The 6,222-nt window shown below is 35.2% G+C and overlaps 1 pseudogene; it reads left to right on the top strand.

Annotated features, from left to right (window-relative positions):
• The first annotated feature begins 622 nt into the window (after nucleotides 1-622).
• On the top strand, nucleotides 623-1,833 carry LOC129088172 (Y-box-binding protein 1-like; annotated as a pseudogene).
• Nucleotides 1,834-6,222: the final 4,389 nt, after the last annotated feature.

Genomic DNA, 6,222 nt, shown 5'->3' with positions numbered 1-6,222 from the left:
TGTTCATTGCAGCATTATTCACGGTGGCCAAGACATGGGGACAACCAAAGTGTCTTTTAATAGATGACTGGATAAAGAAGATGTGGTACATACATACAATGGAATATTACACAACCATAAGAAGAGATGACATATTGCTATTTATGACAACATGAATGAGCCTTGAGAATATTATGTTAAGTAAAAAAAGTCAGTCAGAAAAAACTAAGAACCATATGATTCCACTCATATGTGGGATGTAAAAATGAAACTCATAGACAAAGATGACAATATATTGGTTATCAAAAGGAAGGGGATGAGGGAGTAGTAAAGGGTAATGGGGACCAAATATATGATGAGGAAGATTATTTGACTTTAAGTCTTGGTTACACAATGCAATATACAGATCACCGATCATAGAAATGTACACTTGAGACCTATCTGATTGTCTTAAGCAATGTCAACCCAATAAATTTAATAAGATTATAAAATAAAATTTCTAAAGTCTTAGTGGGTTTATTACAGTGTCTTATAATCAATGAAGCATAGGTCTGTGTCATGATTTAATTATATGAAAGTATAATTTTCAAAAGGGTAATGTAATGACTAACATAAAGGTTTAAACTGAACTCATGTCAGTACCATGGTAGCAGAAGCAGGGAGTGGACCCCAAAGAGCCCTGAGGCTCCACCATCTCAGGCCTAACTGCCATCACCTGGGAGGAGCTGCAGATGCCATCACCGGTGGAGTCACCATCACTGCAGCCTTGAGCAGAGAGGCCCAGACTCAGCAGCCGGCCCCGCCCCTGCCCACATCCCTGCTCCCTCCCCCACCAAACCCACCACCACAGGCAATGGCTCAGGAAGTGGCAGCCCCAGTGGTCTCACACCAGCAGTGCCTTCCAACAGGGACAAGAAGGTCATCACAAGGAAGCTTTTGGGAACAGTAAAATAGTTCAATGTGAGAAACGGGTTTACTTTCATGAACAGGAATGACACCAAGGAAGGTACATTTGTTCACCAGACCGCCATAAAGAAGAATAACCCCAGAAAGTACCTTAAAAGTATAGGAGATGGAAAAACTGTAGAATCTGATGTTGTTGAAGGAGAAAAGTGTGCAGAGGCAGCAAATGTTACAGGCCCCGGCAGAGTTGCAGTGCAAGGCAGTAAATATGCAATAGACCGTAACCCTTATAGATGCTATACACATCACAGGGTTTCCTCCATGCAATTACCAGAATAGTGGGAGTGGGGGAAAGAATGAGGGATCAGAGACTGTTCAGGAAAGCCAGACCCAACAGCTCTGTCTGTACTGCAGGCAATGGTTCCTTCCTTCTTACTACATGCAGAGACCTTATGGGTGTTGATACAGTATTCCAACTCTCCTGTGCAGGGATATTTGATGGAGGGTGCTGACAATGTGGCAACCAGGGTGCAGAAGAACAAGGTAGACCAGTGAGACAAAATATGTATAAGGCTACAGGCCACGATTCCACAGGGGCCCTCCTTGCTAAAGACAGCCTGGAGAGTATTAATATGAAGAAGATTAGGAAAACCAAGGAGCTGAGACCCAAGGTCAATGGACACCTCAACTTCAGTTTCGCTGCAACTTCGATCACTGATGTAGATGTCCAGACAACTCTAAGCTACAAGATGACAGACACAAGCAACTGATCTACCTTCCGAGAAATCTGCTCCTGTGGCTGAGCAGGTACAGTCAAGGAAATACTGGCTTACTATCTCAGTTGTCAGCCACTTTAGTCATCCAACAAGAAGTGAATATGAAACTCCAGCAATAAGAAATGAACAAAAGACTGGAACGGAAGATGTTAAGTGCTTGCTGTTTACCAGATAACTAGAACTATATGCATTCTACGTAGCATGAAGTTTTTACTATTTTTATCTAGAGACAGCTCTTCTTGGTAATGACAAATGTGTTTGTTTGTTTTTTTTGTTTTTTCTCAATACACCTGTAAAGATAGGTCTCAATTTGACCAGATGTGAAACAATTTTTTAAAAGTTTACAACTTGATGTTTTCAAAAAAGTCAACAAACTGCAAACACCTCTGAGAAAAGGTCTTAAATAATTACCTTTGTGGAAAAAAAAATGAACACAGGTCTCACATTTATTAAATTTATTAATTAAGAAACATTTAAGATGCTAAAACCAGTTCAAAGGAGAATTTGAAGAAGAAACATAAATATGTAAGCAGTCTGGAAGCAGAAATTTATTAACTAATAAGTGCAAAAGTGGTTAATATCTTTTAAAAAGTAATAACATAATGAGTGGGCCCATCTTTTCAATAGAAATTTTGTTTCTTTCAAACAAAATGCATGTTTATTTCTAGAAATAAGAATCACTTGCTTTGCATTTTTAACTACTTAATTTCTACCTTATTAGAGATGTGTAATAACCTAAATAACAAAAAGACAAACATGGCATACCTCCATAAAGTCTAATAATCTATAGAATGGAAGTTTACTAGACAACACCCAGCACTGTACCAGAAACAATACCCAATCATATCTTCAACATGTCCAAGTCTGGAAAATGTTGTCTGACAGTGTCATTGCCTGATTATGTTCAACTGTGAAAATCAACAACACCAAAACTTGTTCATGAATATGTACCAGAGGCTTGGAGTAAAATCTCAGAGACTGAAGTTAAGTACTCATCTAATGTTATCCCTAGGAATCAAGTGGTCGCTTGGTAGGTTGGTGGATCAACTTTGTTTAACAGCATTTCTAAACTTCAGTTGGTAACTGAAAAGCTGATTCAAGAACTCTATAGCACATCCATCAACTGGACATAACTGACATCAATAGATGACTCCATCTAACAGATAGCACATTCTTTACAAGCTCATGTGGAACCTGCACCAATATAGACCATGTTCTGGACCATAAGCCGTATCTTACCAAGTTTAAAAGTGTAGAAATCATATCATATCTTCTTTCAGAACATAATGGAATAAAAGTGGAAATAAAAAACAGGTAGCTGGAAATCCCCAAATACTTTAACAGAGAATGCACTTCTAAATACCACAAGGAACAAAGGAGAAACTTCAAAAAAAAACCGAATAAATATTTTGAACTAATTTATAAAATTAAAATACAACTTTCAAAATTTGTAGGATGAAGCAATGAAATGCTTAAAGAGAAATTCATCGTTTTGAATTAGAAAGGAAGATCCAAATATCAATAATCTAAGCTTGTGTCTTAAGAAACCAGAAAGAATAAATTAAATGCAAAGTAATCAGAAAAATAAGATGAAAGCAGAAATAAATATTAGAAATAAAAAATCAAAGGAAAAATCAATGAAACTAAAGCTTGTTCTTTGAAAAGATTGATAAAATCAATAACCTTCTAGCCATACAAAAACAAAGAAAAAAAGACAGAGGACAAAAATTACTAATAATAAATGAAAAGATTGTATGACTAGAGATTCCATGGATATTAAAAGTATAAAAAGGAGTACTATGTTCAATTCAATGCCCACACATTCGATAACCATGTGAAATGAACCAATTCCTTGAAAGCCATTATCTTCCAAAAATCTCACAAGGAAAAACTGACAATATAAGTAAGCTTATATCTATAAAAATAATTGAATCAACCATTAATAATGTTCAAAAAACTAAAGAAAGCAAATAGCCCATTTGGGTTTATTGTTAAATTCTACCAAACATTTAAGAAAAAAATATATAGCAATACTCTATTATCTCTTTCAGAGGAAAAACACAGAGGCAATGTTTTCTAACTCATTCTATTAAGTCAATATTATCCTAAATTAGAAGCAGACAAAGAGGAATTAAGTCAAAATAGATTATACAACTAAATGTAAATGCAAAATTATAAATTACCTAAAATATAACATGAGAGAAAATTTAGATGATCTTGAGTATGACAGTACTTGTAGTGTCTTTTAAACACTACATCAAAGGTATGATCCATGAAAGAAAATATTGATAAACTTGACTTCATTATAATTAAAAACATTTTTCTCTGTGAGGGAAAATGTGAATAGAATAAGAAGACAAATCATAGACTAAAAGAAAATATATGTTTGAAAAACACACAACTCATAAAGAAATGTCCAAAATGTACAAAGCACTCTTGAAACTACCAAGTACATAGTCTGAATAAAAAAAATGCAAAACCTGAACATATATCTCAACAAAGAAGATATAAAGATGGCAAGTAAACATATGAAAAGATGTTCAGCACAAATGTCATCAGGGAATTTCTAACTGAAACAATAACATTCTGCTGTACATCTAATAGAATGCCCAAATGCAAAACAAGACAACACCAAATGCTGACAAAGATGAGGATCAATAAGAACCCTTATTCATTGTTGGTGAAAATGCAAAATGACACAGCCACTTCAACACACTGTTATCTTACTAGCCAGCAATCACACTCCTTTCTATTTACCCAAATAAGATAACCATTTATATCCACACAAAAATCTGCACACAGATGTTTATAGCAGCTTTATTCATCATTGCCAAAACTAGGAAGGAACCAAGTGTCCTCCAGAAGTTGAATGAGTAGAGAAATTGTGGTACATTCAAAAAAATGGAATATTGTTCAGTGCTAAAAATAAATGAGTTTCAAGCCATGGAAAGACATAAAGGAAACTAAAATGCATATTATTAAGTGCAAGAAGCCAATCTGAAAAGGTTACATACTCTATGACTCCTACTGTATGATATTTTGAAAAATAACAAACATATGCAGACAGTAGCAAGATCAGTGAATGCTCAGAGTTAGGAGAGAGAGAGGAGTGAATAGGCAAAGCACAGAGGATTTGTAGGGCAATGAAAATATTCTGTATGGTACTATAATGAATACATGTGACTACATTTGCCAAATTCCATAGAATGTACAACACCAATAGTGATTCATAAATGATGAACTTTAGAATATAATTTTGTGTGAATGTACAGTCATTGGTGGTAAGAAAGTATACCTCTGTATTGTGGGATATTGGTAGTGGAAGAGGTTGTTTATGTGGAGGGACAAGGAACTCTCTGTGCTCTCCATTCAGTTTTTCTGTGAACATAAGATTACTCTAAAAATAAATTTTATTATTTAAAACAACAACAACAACAAAAAGAGCCGGCTTAAAAGCTGAGCACCAATGACAGTTCTTTTATGGATACTATGTCTCAGTCACTCTAGGACTCAATTGTTAAAGCATAGACATTATCAACAATTTTCAATTTTAAAAGTAGTTCACAAATGTATGATTTGATGGTTAAGTAGAAGTAGCTTAAACAAATTATTTGTTCATATTTTGCTTTCAATGTAAGTGCAAAAAATTTCTGATAAAATCAATGCCTTTTAACATACAAAATAGTAGTGTGAATTAGAAGAGAGCATTGTCTTATTGCATAATTGTAATTTTTCATGCAATGTAAAATAAAAATGTGTTACAATCACTACCATCTTAAAAATAGATGAAATATGACAATGGTAGTGTAGTGTAAGAGAGAGTGGTGTCTCAATAGAAATTCAAGAGGAACAAGGGATAGAGAACCTGTTTGAAAAAAGTAATGATGGAAAACATCCTTAATTGGAGGAGAGAAAAAGTCATGCAAGTCCAGGAAGCATAGAGGGTCCCATTCAAGAGGAACCAATGAGGTTTGCTCCAAGACGCATGATAATTAAAATAGCAAATATCAAAGACAAACAGAAGATCCTAAAGGCAGCAAGGGAGAAACAGGTAGTAACAAACAAGAGAGCCCCGATAAGGGTAGCAGCTGACTTTTCAACAGAAACACTAGAAGCCAGGAGGGAATGGTAAGAAATATTCCAAGGAATGAAAAGAAAGGGCCTGCAGCCAAGACTACTCTACCCAGCAAGGCTCACAACTAAAATAGAAGGGGAAATAAGGAGTTTCCCAGACAAAAGAAGGCTAAAAGAATACACCTCCACCAAACCAGCACTACAAGATATGCTAAGGGGACTGCTTTAAGAAGATGAGGAAAAAGAGTGAGAAAGAGAGGATCACAGGTACAAAGGGAAACAATAAATAAGTACCTATCAATAATAACTCTAAATGTAAATAGATTAAATGCCCCAATCAAAAGACATAGGATAGCTGAATGGATAAGAAAACATGAGCCACACATATGCTGCCTATAAGGGAACCACCTCAAAACAAAGGACCTACACAAACTGAAAGTAATGGGATGGAAAAAAATATTCCAAGAAATTCAACTAATGATGATGTCAT

The sequence above is a fragment of the Pteronotus mesoamericanus genome, unplaced genomic scaffold (assembly GCF_021234165.1).
Source record: "Pteronotus mesoamericanus isolate MK-2021 breed Mesoamerican mustached bat unplaced genomic scaffold, CSHL_Meso_final scaffold_54, whole genome shotgun sequence".
Classification (NCBI taxonomy): Eukaryota; Metazoa; Chordata; class Mammalia; order Chiroptera; family Mormoopidae; genus Pteronotus; species Pteronotus mesoamericanus.
The sequence above is the reverse complement of the archived record's forward strand: the minus strand, read 5'-3'. Positions and strand labels throughout refer to the sequence as shown.